Raw genomic sequence first — 13,983 nt, forward strand, 5'->3', positions numbered from 1 at the left:
GAACAAGGCCTTGAATCAAAGCACGGCAACTGATGGATTACCCTGGAGGTACCCGGCACCACCCAAAAATCCCTCGCTGGCACTTCTCATGATTTCACATAGGGGGGCAGCTTGTGGCCTCATCACAGGCGAACAGAGTGCACCCAGTGTGTGGCAGGCTCATGCGCCCTCATGTGGACCAGGAGGCAGAGGTTCAGAGAGGTTGTCTGAACTACTTCATACCACACAGCTACCAAGGGGCAGAGACAGGACTTGGCCCATGCTGTAGGCTGCAGACTCATAAGATGGTTTCATATGTAAGTTTTTTGCTTTTAGGTAAAGAAGGGACGTGCTAGTATCATTTGCCAAAAGGGAGAGCTGGGACTCAGATGGAGAGTGCCCTACCTGAGTCATACAACAAATCAGTACGAGGACTAGGATGGCCTCCAGGCCACCTGGTGACTCTCCCTGAGTTTTCCTTCCTGGATGAGGCTGCCTTCCTCAGGCCCTGGCCATGGAGCTGGGGCTGGGGCTGTCCCCAGCCCTTTCCCGAGGCAGCCCAGGTACCTGGCAGAGGTATACTCCAAGCATGCACTTTTTTCCACCAATTCTATGCTGGAAGCTGGTTGGGAGCCAGTGAGGGAAACATTTCTTCATTCAACAAACATTTGTTGAGCACCTGTGGTGCTCTTGGCTGTGTTCTCAGTTCTTGCAGTATGCTAGAGGAGAAAAGAGACCTTTGTCTTCCTGCTGCTTGGGCTGTAGGCTGAGGGAAGAGATAAGAAGCAATACACGCTAACCAAGTGTGGGCTATAGCAGGCTAGAAGGTGGTGGCTGCTGTGGGGCAGGAGAGGTCTGGGCAGGGCAAGGTGTCTGGACGCTAAGGTGCGAGGGTGCAGGCCTCACCGGTGGCCAGCGTAGGCCCTGCAGAGAGAGTAACCTGAACAAAGCCTTGAAAGCGTCCAGAGACAGAGCGGTGGAGATACGTCCCTGGCAGAGTGGACAGTCAGAGCCAAGGCCCTCGGGCAGGAGTGCGCCAGCAGGTGTGAGGTCAAGTGAAAGAAAGGCCTTGGTGGCAAGAAGAGTGAGGCAGTGAGTAGCAGGAGGTGACAGCATGTTGGGACCGACGTTACACAATCCCGCGGGCCTCTCTGAGGACTTTGGCTTTTACTGTAAGAGAGAGAAAGTCTCTGGGAGAAGGGGAGTGGGGGCTATGGGGTGTTGGGGAGCTGCGTCAGAACTGCTCATTTCCCACAGCAGTGACACCCACCCAGCCTGGGGAGTCTGGACTGGAGTCAGAGTGGATGAGAGAAAGCCACCACTACCACAAAGCCTCAGTAGCTAAGTGTCCCCTTTGGGAGCATCAGGCCTGGGTGTGATTGGCCACTCCTCCAGCTGGGTTTCAGGGTGTTCTATACGGGCAGGCCCTGCCAGGGCTCTGGTACCCCAGGGAAGCGGCAGCTGCTTACCTCGCGGTGGGAGCTGGGGCGTTGGACGGCAGAGTCAACACGTCCTGGGCCTCTTATAAAATCATAGTTTCCACACACACAGCCCTGCTGAGCGTTATCAGGCCTCCAGGTGGAAAAGCTGCGTTGCTTGGCAATGGGGCCTTATCTGCGAGGTTCGCAGCAGTGATTTCGCTAGATCCTCTCCCATCTGTTTCTGCAAACATCTCCAGGGGCTTCCAATTAAGGTTTTGCTTTTCTTCTTTGCAGATGTTTGCTTTAATCTAATAAAGTGGTTTATAGTCCTCCTCCATGGCTGGGTGAGGACCTGGCCCAGGGGTTGGTGGGGAGATGGAGAGGGTGCCTTAGGCACTGAGCCTTGGCCCAAGGCTGAGAGGCACAGCAGGTTGGCCGGAAGGACCAGGCCTTGCCCACACCGAGATAAGTGGAGTCTTCCCCATGGCTGCCGCCTTTCCTCTTGCCCAGGCTGAGTCCTCCCAGGGTCTGTAGTGGCACCTCCCTGCTGATCATGGGCTCCTGCACCCCACTAGTATGGCACCTGGGGGAGTGGTGCAGGGCTTCCTAAGGAGGGTGCTGGGGAAGAGCTGCTCAACGGAGCCGCCAAGACTGAAAGCGGAATCGTGGGGCTCTGGGGGAGGGAGCAAGGCTGCTTGAACGAGGCCCAGTGGTGAAAGAGGACAGGGGAGGGGAGTGGCCTCTCCCAGGGACAGGGCCACCTAGTGCACTGGGGGCTTTGAGGGAGGGAGCACCCCTCACCCAGGTCCCAATATCACCTCTGTGAGCCCCAAAGTTGACTTTTAGAGGCTGCTGGGAGGAGCCTGCAGGGCACTTGAGGGTGAGGCTGGTCCCCACAGACCAGCTGGCTGCCCAAAGCAGCCCAGAAGCCTGGGAAGAGCCATATTTTGGAGCCAGGGAGACCTCCCTGGGTGGCCTGGTAGGAGTGACAGAATTGTCCAGAACCTCTGTCTCCTCTTCTGCATCAAGGCCAGAGTAACGTCTGTAAACTTAGCTGAGAGAGCTCAGTGCCACTCTCAGCTTTGTTCTAGGGCAGCTGCTGATAGGAGGGAAAGTTTGACACAGTTCTTGGTCATTGAGAGAGCTCAGCACCCATGACTGTCCCCAACCCAGGTCCCTAGGTGACTCTCAAAGCTTATCCCTGCCCTCTCTCCCCCAAGCCCTGCTCTGGTGGAATCCTTGGTTATGTGGTTCTATTTTGGAGGTCATTGGCTGAGAAAATGATCTGTGCTCTTCAAGCTTCAACATCAGCAGGACTAGGCAACTCAACTTTGAGAACCTCAGTCTTCTCATCTGTGTAATGGGCTACCAGTGATAGCATCTGCCTCCAGATTTCCTGTGAGGGCCTACCAGGTGCTAGGTGTTTGACACAGGGCCTGACCCAGAGTGAGTGCAAGGTCCTTGGCTGTGCCTACCTGCTTGTCTAGTACTTTGAGGGGTGTGATTTTCCTTCAGGGTACAAAGTGTCTCTGATCACTGAGGCAACTGTAGGTTCCTGTAGCTGTGGATAGGGCTCTGCAAAGAAAAGGACTGGAGGGGGATTTTAGAGGTCCCCAGGGACTGAGAGGGGGAGGGCAGTGCGTAGATGCCCTCGACCTCAGATCTCCACGGCAGCTCAGCTGGAATCAGGATCAGGGGCATACAGGGAGCCCCCTGCTGGCTGGGCCCCTTGTCTCCTGTCAAGTCAGATTTCCAAGCCAGCTGACAGCTCTTTCCCCTCCCTTTGGCCCAAGGCTCAGGAACTGAGCACCTCAGCCCACCCTTTTCTTTTAACTTGACTGCCCTGCAAGAGGACAGCAGAGAATCCAGAACCTTAATCGTGGATCTTCCTCCTTGTCTGGACCCGAGCCAGCCCAGAGCTGCATCCATTCACCCACCCGGAAGCCTCTCTCCCTTCTCCAGCTCATCCCATTTGCTGCTGTGGGCAAAGCTCAGCTTCACCTACCCTGGGCCTGGCCACAGGCGCTGATGCTGAGCGCTGTTGGTCATGTTCTCTGCAGCGTGGGGTTCATGCTCATGGGGGAAAGCTCCAAGGACATGGAGCCCAGTGGTGTATCTGGGGTGTGTGTGTGTGTGTGTGTGTGTGTGTGGGCATTACTAAGGAAAGAACATAAGAATCCAAGACAGTGTTAGTTACTAGAAAAGCCAGGAATTTACACCCTGTGGATGATCCTCTCAGAGTTCTTTGGGATCGCCTCTTGCTGCTCCACTCCCCGACTCCCCACAGTTACTTTGCCTGGCCACACCAACCCCATTACCATGCAGACACCACCTCCTGGGCTCTGTGTGCACCATGCACACTCCTGCCTCCTTTCCTGCATACACCTCTGCTGAGCCTTCTGCTCTTGCCTGCTTGTCTTCCCCAACCTTTAAGGCTCAATCCAATTCTACTCAATGCTTTTACCCTATGAAGTCTTTTTGACTTGTCCAACCCCAGTGGGTCCCTTGTCCACAAAATGTGAGCCAGCACCAGCACAACCAGGTGCTGTATTCTGTTGTGGTGGTGAATACTGTGCAAAGCTTTTATCTGCTGTACAAGTTTTCACTCCTTTTGAGGAGGGAAGACATTGTTTTAAATCATCCCTGTTTCTACATTCATAAAAACAGAATTTTTTTTCAATGGTTTAACCCAAATATGAGGAAGATGGAATTTTTTGTAACTCTGTGTGTGTGTGTGTGTGTGTGTGTGTTTTACTGGGAATCAGACTCAGGATCTACAAGGTGATGGACAGATGACTGGTTGGGGTTGAGAGTCCCTGTTGGTGCCTGTATCTGTGTGTCACTCTGTGAATAGTACCCCAGCTCCTCATGCAAGGGGAGGTAGCTCAGGTGACTCAAGTTAACTTGGAGTTGCCCAGAGAAGCCCAAGTCAAGGGCCTGGAGGGTGGCTCACAGGGTGCTGTCCGCGGTGCTGAACCATCCCGGCCTGCCGGGGAGCTGTAGGTATTGGCCGGGGACCCTTGCCTAACAGATCCGTGTACTTGGAGTTTTCAGATATTCCTTCCTCTGGACCCAATTGTCTAAACACTAAAAAAATGAGATCTAGATAGAATGATACGACATATGGTCCCTTTTCCTATTTTTTTTTGTATGATTTTATCATATTTTCAATAGTTAGGCATTTTCCACCTCTGAGAAACTAAAGATGAGGAGTCATGGAATCTCCCTCATCATGTCTCTCAGCTGATATCCTGGTGACCTGAAGCCCTCCCTGCTCTATGAAGGGATCATTACCACTTGTCTGCATGATTCACACACTGTCCCAGATCCACCTCTCCCTGGCTATGTGGCCTTGGACAAGTCGATTCACCTAGCTAGAACACAGTTTCTTCTTTTAAAATGGGAGAAGCAGTAAGGAAAGATCCGGGCTGTGTCTTGGTTACTTTGCTCTCGCTGCTGAGACAAAACACATCTGATGCTCAAAGTCAAGGAAGAAAAGGTTTACTTAGTTCACAGTTTGTGGAGATTTCAGTCCGTACGCAGCTGGCTCCAAGGCAGGGGGGCATGCACAGGGACAATAGTTCTTGGCAGCAGGAGACAGCAAATGCAACAAGAGCAAAAAGGGAGGAGCACAAGGAAAGACTTTCCATCCCTATATTGTCTAGAGGGCACCCTGGGGTGGGTGCGGCACTCACACCCACAATCCTAGCACTAGACAGTGAATCAACCACAAATTCTAAATTCAGCCACCTCCACAAAGCACCCTCCTATGACTGCACTAGGCTCTGGGGGGACATCCAGACACACACTGTAACAGACTGTGTTGCACTCAGCAGCTCCTGATTCACCAGTTCCCCCTCTCTAGAGTCTCCATGAGTGCTTCTTCCTAAGCTCTCAGAGACAAACAAGAAAAATCCAAAGCATCCTCCCTGCATCAAGCTCCGCAGGATGTCACTTTCAGATGGGCCTATTTCCAGTTAGCAATATTTGGGGAATCCAACTCCTGCCTTAGCCATTTCTTCCTGTTATGCTCTTACGCACTGAGGTGGCTTTGACAACATCTCAGCTGTTCTCTGCTGGAAACTACATGTGAGAAACATTTGGTCCCAAATGCAAATAGTAAATTGCATTCTACACACACCCGTTTTTCCAGAGGTTTTGGGGACAGCAAAGCCTACTGAATGAGCCTCAGAGGTGGGGGTACTCTCCATTTTTAGGGGCTCAGAGGCCTTCAGTTGCTGTTACATCCCCAGGAGAGGGTTCAGAAGTTATAGCACCCTTCCACCACCAGCCTTCTGGTTCCCAGCTCCAGGACAAGTGGTTCAGGTACAGTGGTGAGACACACCTCCAGCTTAAGTCTGGGCTTCCCCAGTCAACTCAATTCCTTATCCTGAGATCCAAGCAAGAAATTGTATTCCTGAGGCATTGAATGCCAATAGATTATAAATGCCAACAAAGACACAGGATGGTGACACTGAGATAGTGAGATAATTTTTACTAAAGCTGAGGGCTGAGTCTCAAGTGCATTTGGCCTGGAATTGCAGTTTTGGAAATGTCCCTGGAAGGTCACTTTGTCCCTTATAGCCTCTGTGACAGAAGAAAGGGAGGAGGAGAGATACACATGGAGGACTCCAGGGATGTCCAAGCCCAACCTCACCTCCTAACTAAGAAAGACCAGGTGGCTGAGAAAGGGCTGGGATCAGGTGCTTCTCTGAGCTCAGCAATCTGCGCAGACCTAAGCACCATTCTTAAGTTTTCTCCCTGCCAGTTGGATCATACTCCTCATAAGAGACAGGGGCTTGTGAGAACAGTCAGCTCAGTTCAGTGACCATTTGCCATTTGATTCCATGAGTTATTTGCTCAACAATGGAGTGCTAACCATATGACAGGTTTGGCATCTGGTGCTGGAGAAAAAACTATGAACAACACAGACAGGGCCCCTCCTCATAGGGCTTACGTGTGGCATTGGGGAGACCAAGGAGGGCACTGAGCCTGCTGGTTACTTGGCTTCCTAGGGAGGCGGGCTCCTTCCTGGGCATGGTGGTACACCTATGTGCTCCCAGCTACACGGGAGGCTGAGGCAGAAGAATTGAAACTACAAGGCGAGCTCAGGCAACTTAGTAAGAACTTGTCTCGCAATATAAGAGGCTGTGGATGTAGTCAGTGGTAGAGCTCAGTACCTCTGTTCAGTTCTCTAGTACAAAAAACTCCCCAAAAAAACTGACACACTTGAACTTTTCTACTCTGCTAGTAGGGATGTAAAACAGTATAATTACTTTGGGAAACAATTTCAGTATCCTTAAAAATGAAACGTATACCTGCCATACTTAGCCATTCCACTCTGGGGTGGAGACACGAAAACGCTTGGTTATTTATATGTGAATATGCATAGAAATTTTGTCATATCCCCCAAATGGTAACAACCTAAATATTTACCAACAGATAAATGAATAAATAACTTGTATTAGACTCATGTAATGGAGTATTAGTTAGCAATAAAATAAATTATAAATATATACAACATGGATAAATATCAAAATAGAAGCTATGGGGGCTGGGGAGATGGCTCAGTGGAATAAGCGCTTCCCTGGCAAGCGCAAGGACGTGAGTTCAATCCCCGGTTCCACCAAAAAAAAAAAAAAAATAGAAGCTAGATAAAAACAGAACACACTGTAAAACTCCACTTAAATTTGTAAATGAGTCTCTAATAACTGGAAACAGATCTGTGGTGCCTGAGAGTGGGCCAGGCAAGAATGCAGAGGGAGGGAGGAGGTCAAGAAGACGTTTTGGGAGATGGTGGGTCTGTTCACTATTGTGGCTGGAGGAGTGGCGTCACACAGGTGTACATACAGCAAACTTACCAAAGCGTACAATTTAAATATGTACATACAGGGCTGGGGAGATGGCTCGGGGATCTAAGCGCCTGCCTGGCAAGCCCAAAGACCCGAGTTGGATCCCTGGTACTGCATGCCATGTGGGCCCTGGAGCCCTGGGCAAACACCATGCTGGCCCCTGAAACTGGGTGTAGTGGTGCACCCCTGTAATCCCATTGCTGGGGAGGCTGAGACAGGAGGCTCACTACAAGTCCCAGCTGCGTAGTGAGACCCTGTACCAAATACATAAAAATAAATAAATAAATAAATAAATAAATAAAACAAAAAACCCAACAGAGATGACATTTAGATGCCTCCCAGTCTCCAGCCAGTTTGATCGTCCCAGGGAAGAGACTTATTACCCCACATGACTGGTAAAAACCTGGAACCCAGAGAGGCTTCAGGCCAGTCCTGAGGCCACACAGAAAGCCCAGGGCAGGATCCCTGTTTCCTCCTCTGGATGCAGCACTTGTTCTTCAAGGCACTAGCTGTGCTCCCAGGAGACACCCAGGACTGTCAGCACGTCCCCAGCTGAAGGACATGGTGTCCCTGCCACCTGAAGATGTAATCTTCTGACCACTCCACACTTCTTGCCTGGCAGCAGTCCTTCAGCCTGTGCTTGTAGCCAGAAGACTGGTTTAATTTGCAGAGAGGCTGTGGTTATAACATCTCCCTCGGGAGGTAATAAACGGGGAGAGTGAGATAAGGGACAAATGCAATTACCTAATGGCGCTCGTATCTGGTCAGAGAAAGACAGGGGCCAAGCTGGGGGTGTTCTGGAGAGGCTACCCAGGCCACTGGCAAGGAAAGTATCCTGGGACAGGGAATCACACATAGTAGATGACAAAGAGGTTGAGGATGGGTAGGAGTCAGGGTGGCCAGGGCAGTGGGTACCGGGCTGCTTTCTGTCCCAGTTCTCCTGCAGCTTCAAAAACCCACACGGCGTTTGGAGTCAGAGCAGGAGCAGCATCCTGGATGGGCCGAAAGACACAGGCTTTGCATAGAGACAGAGCTGGGAGTGCATTCTGGTGCTAGCGAGGGGTTCAGGGATCCCACACATGAATGGGGGTAAGAGTGGCCCCTGCCTCCTAAGATAAGGACTTGCCACCCACAGCCACATCGGTCCTACCTCCTGCCTCTTACTCTCCCAGTTCACATTCTCCTCATGCTGTGCAAATCAAAGGGGAGACAGCTAAGGTAGGAGGCCTTGGTGCTCAGGACAGCCAGGAGTGGCAAATTGTGCAGAGGCGGATTGTGGAGAGGTATACCGTACCCCACATGCTGGTCCCAGCAATCTTAGACTGTAGCTGTCTAATCTCCACAACAACCCACAAAGTGCTTGGCATGACACCTTACCACCTCCAAGGACAATGAGCCCTCATCTCATTAAATCACTTATCCAAGGTCACAAGGCAGAGGGACAGAGACAGTCCTTGACCCCAGGTAGTCTGACTCTGCCTTCCCACAGGGCTTTGTGGGTGAAGGTCCCCACCAGTTTCCTGGGGTCTTTTGCTTCTTGGTCCCAGCTCTCTTCATTGGGGAGCCCAGTGGGACCCCAGGGACTGCTCCCTCCATGACACAAGCCACCTTATGAGCCCTGCTATGTGCACAGCACTCTACAGCTTACAAAATCTTCATGACCTCACATTCGTGATTTCCAATCCCTTAAGAGAAGAGAGCTACTATACGGCTCCTGTCCCCAGGGCAAATGGACCACTGGGCAACAGGGCCACTGGGCCACTGGGCCGCACAACATCCCTGAGAAGCAGACAGCAAGAGTCATCTATAAACATGAAGCTGAGGATTGCTTATAGACTGGAAGTCAGAAACTTAGTTCTCTTTCCCATCTTGCAAGATGGCAGATGAAAAAACTGAGAAGCCAGACACTAAGGAGAAGAAACCCGAAGCCCAGAAGGCTTCTGCCAGTGGTCCTGGTAAAAAGGGTAAGGTAAAGAAGGCAAAAAAGTCCAAGAATGGGCAGCCCCACTGCAGCCAAAATCCTGTCCTGGCTAGAGGAATTGGTAGGTACTCCCGATCCGCTATGCATTCCAGAAAGGCTTTGTACAAGAGAAAGTACACAGCTGCTAAATCAAAGGTTGAGAAGAAAAAGGAGAAAGTTCTTGCCACGATCACAAAACCAGTCAGTGGGGACAAGAATGGAGGTAGCCGGGTGGTTAAGCTTCAAAAAATGCCTAGATACTACCCTACTGGAGATGTGCCCCGAAAGCTCTTGAGCCACGGCAAGAAACCCTTCAGTCAGCATGTGCGGAAACTTCGAGCTAGCATCACTCCTGGCACCATCTTGGTCATCCTCACTGGGTGTCACAGAGGCAAGAGAGTGGTCTTCCTGAAGCAGTTGGCCAGTGGCTTGCCACTTGTGACTGGGCCTCGTAGCCTTAATCGTGTTCCTCTGCAAAGAACACACCAGAAATTTGTCATTGCCACCTCTACAAAAATTGACATCAGCAAAGTGAAAATCCCCAGACACCTCACTGATGCTTACTTCATGAAGAAGAAGCTGTGGAAGCCCAGACCAGAAGGGTAAGATCTTCAAACCAAGAGAGAGACCAGATTTCAGAGCAGCGCAAGGTGGATCAGAAAGCGGTGGACTCACAGATTTTAGCAAAACTCAAAGCTGTTCCTCAGCTCTGGGGCTACCTGCAATCCATTTTTGCTCTGACAAATGGAATTTGTCCTCATAAATTAGTGTTCTAAATTTCTTACTAAGAACCTAATTAAATAATACATTTTCAAAAAAATGTACATGACACATTTTCAAAAAAACCATGAAGCTGAGGCCTGGAGAAATGAAATAGTTGCCTACAAAGCTCAGGATAGGCTGAGGCAGTATCTCCTCTCAGACTTGATTGACCCCAAAGCGCAAGCTTTTCATCACTTCAGAATTTCACTTGAACAGGAGCCGCTCCTATCTCACGGACATTGCCTTAACCCGATGCAAGAAGTAGCAATAGTCTGCCTCCCTCCCTCTTCCCTCCCTCCCTCTCAAAGGAAGCCTCTCGGGTCCATTATCTGCAAGCTCAGTCCTGCCATTTCCTGAAATGATCAGACATATCCATTCACTAGTTCATCCGTGCATCCATCCATCCATCCATCCATCCATCCACTCACTCACTCACTCATTCACCAAATATGGATGAACACCAGCTGCATTCCCACAACCACCTGGAGACTCGGTTTCTGAATGTCCCTCACTCATTAGCCATGCCCGTGAAGGGTTCAACCTCCACTGGAAAGAAAGGAACAAGGTGGGCATAGAACCTGCCCTCTCTGTGGGTGGCAAAGTGCAGAGGCCCCAGGCGCACCTCAACTCGGAGCAAAGCTGTCTATTTCAAGTATCAATATTCAGCAGTTTCCATGGACACCAGATCATAATAACCAGACCAAAGCAGACGCAAAGCAGGTACTATTTCCATCTTTGATGTCATCCACTTCCAACCTTTTATCCACTTATATGTATTTCAATCATTCAATGCTAATTGAGCTCCTATGGGGCTCTGGCCCTGAATGCCTACATTTATAGTAATAAGCATAACAACAGCTAAGGAAAGAGCTAGCACTTATAGAGAATCTATTATGTGCCAGGCACGATTCTAAGCACAGCAGCCCTTTGAGGGAGGCACTATTATTATCCTTGTACACGATGAGGAAACTAAGCTAGAGAAAGAATAAGGATTTTGCCCACTGAAAAATGTCCATCTTGTCTGACTGCTGAGTGATCCTGGTGTAGCCAGATCTGAGAGTTCAGACTCCCTTCCCAGGCTGCCAGGTCCCCTCTTTGTGTCCCTGAGTGATGCCAGTATGCATCTTTCATGTCGCCGTGCCCTGTATATAAAGCCTCTGTGAAAATAAGCAGAGACCTACACGCTCTGGGGCACAGTCTAGCTGCTGTGAATGCTCACAGCGGAGGTGTGTGGGCTCTTCTCCCCAGGAACGAGTTCCTCCCAATGGCTCCAGGAGAGGACTCAGTCTCAGAGAAGCACTGGGGTGAGCGTGTCACTTCTTTTCCCTCTGCCTCCTCCCACCACCCCAACAAGTGCTGCCCCATCCAGGATCACATGACGCCAGGCGAGAAAGTTGCTGGGACTTTAAGGGGACAGGTTCTAAGGGTGATGTCAGGCAGTCGCAATGGTACCTAAGAAAGAAGCAGAGGTCCTCAGAGCGGAAATCTAGGGGAGCTGTTCCATTCATTATGGTTTTATCAACCCTGGGAACAAGAACGCTCTCCCTTTTCCCACCCATGCAACCCCAGGACCCGTTCCCTGAGAGAGCCTTAGCTGATTCTGCAGCCCTCCTTGACCTGCCAGAACTTGCTGGCCATAAGGGCATCGCCTCTAAAGGAACCCTACGGATCACCTTGATGGGAAAACCCAGACCAGCCCAAGGATGGGCAGAATTTGGGTTAGAGGCCACAGCCTGTGAGTCCTGTGTCTCTTGCCCTTGCCCTTTACTCCCTGAGTCATTCTTATATGGAGAGAGTCTTGTCCCCTTTCCTAAGTGAGTGGCTGGATTGTGCATCACCCACCAGCTTGCCTCTCCCCTGCTTCCTCCCCAGCTTATGGGTCATTGTGTGCATGCAGAGGTCTTCCTATGGACCTCCCCACCCAGGCAGCTACCTTTGAGTTTGTTCCTTTGGGCTGGGACTCTGAGAGGCTGGTTCAAGTCTACGATCTGGTGCCTTGGGGACAAGACCCAGGACAGGTGGATTACTCTGATCTTAGGGCTCCTCATCTATGCAGTGGGGCACAGAGCCCAAATGTGGTGGGGTCATGATCATGTGAAAACTACGCTTGCTCTCCTCCCCACTGGTGCTTCATATATGACATCATGTCTCGGCATCAGTCTTGGGGATGAGTTTGCAGTGTCAAGGCTTAGACCAGAGGTCTCTGCTTGCATGGCCAGGATGGAAGGGGTCCTCAGAGAGGCTGCAGGCTCTAGAGGCAGGAGTGAGGTCTTCCGTCTCCTGGGCACGTGGATCACGAGACGTGTCCTTGTCTGTCCCATTTCCATTTCCTGCTTTTGAACAGGCTGTGCTAGAGCCAACGAGCACCCTCCCCCCGGGACACCTGTGGCTGCCCGCCATCCTGTTCCCACGCCTGGGGATCTGGCACTGATGTGAGCCTGTTTTCCCTCATTGTTTGCATGCGGAGGAGGTACCTCCTTCCAAATCAGGAAAGGAGGCTGCAAGAAAATAGCTTGGCAGCTACCCTGAGACAACTCGCCTCCACTGTTTGGCCAATGCATGTGGCTTGTGTTAGCTTCCATATGGCTGGTGACAGGCTGGCTTCTGGTGAGGATGCCACAGGCACCCTGCACCCCCGCAGCCCCCAATGCACACCGACACCCCTGCAGCCTCTGCTGACACTCCTCACTCTGGCTGGTGGCCTCCCGACTCGCAGGACCCCTGGCTCTCAGTCCTTCTGCTTTAGAACTTTCTCCTGCCAAGGGCAGAAATTTGTGTCCCCAGAGACAATTCTCAGTCAGGGAGGACACGGGCCAGTGAGGGTGTGACCCGCATCCCTGCTGTTCAGGACAAGTGTGAGGTGCATTGGCACCTTGAAGGGTCACTGATAGCGTCAGGCCCCAGCTGCCCTCGGTGGTGCCCAGCTCAGTGGGGCATGCTCAAGTGGGCTTCTCCTGCCCCGTCTCACTCCCTTGCTCCCTCTCTGTAGCTCTGGGACTGGCCTTCCAAGCGAGCTGCTCGGGACCTAATCCTTATCTCAGACTCTGCTTTAAGGAGACTGCAAATTAAGGCCCAGCTGGCAGCAAGAAGGAAGTGGAGGAGAGCAAAGCCCGGCTAGGGACTCAGGGGGCCCAAGGCCGTGTCCTACCGGGCTGCTGTCCCAGGACCTTGCACAGCAGAACCAGCGGGCTGAATGCCCAGATGAATGAATGAGTGAAGGAAGAGCAGCAGGTGGGATTTGCTGCTCTGCTGATTCAGGAACTGTGGCTGGTGCTAGAGTGCTCACCACCAACTTCTAGATAGCTGTCCGCCCTGTCAGCCTCTGATGGCTCCAGCCCCAAGCACGGCTGGAGTTAAGGGCGACCTTGGGACTTTTTTGGCCAGTGAAACATGAGCAGAAGTGGGGCGTTCCACCCTGGATGCAAGTGGTTAGGAGCAAGGCCGCCTGTTCCCTTTTGCAATCTCCTTAGCGCACTCTGCTTCACAGTGAGCAGAGGAATGTGCCAGAAGGGGAGCAGCTTGATCGCTGAGCCCTCTCATGGAGGACGGGGTCTTGGACCTCCAATGCGCTGGTTTGGTTTTTTTTGAGTGAGAAATAAACTTTTGTTTGGAGTCAGAGATGAGGGGAAATCTTTGTTACTGCAGCATAACTCAGCTCATCCTGACTGATACACAGACCAAGCCCCACAGGAGCTGACTGCAGAACTGGGCCTGGAACCAGAGCACTTCCTCAGGCCTGGTGGCCCTTGTCACCGATGGAGGACCCTGCCCCTCCCCTACTGTACGCACACCCTTACTCTCGGCATGGCAGTGAGCAGGATCAGAGAGGTGCCTGGAAATAAGGCTACATGGCCAAAGGGTGACCACTGCCATTCTTTCTCACTCAGCCAAGGTCAAGCAAGCTCCTTAAGTGATCTATCCCTAAGCTGCCACCTGGCCTCAGTTTACCTTTATGTAAAAACTTTGCATGAAACCAGGGGTTCTGGAACTGCTCCAAAAGGCCCTGCTT

This window comes from Octodon degus, unplaced genomic scaffold (assembly GCF_000260255.1).
Source record: "Octodon degus isolate 3935 unplaced genomic scaffold, OctDeg1.0 scaffold00070, whole genome shotgun sequence".
Classification (NCBI taxonomy): Eukaryota; Metazoa; Chordata; class Mammalia; order Rodentia; family Octodontidae; genus Octodon; species Octodon degus.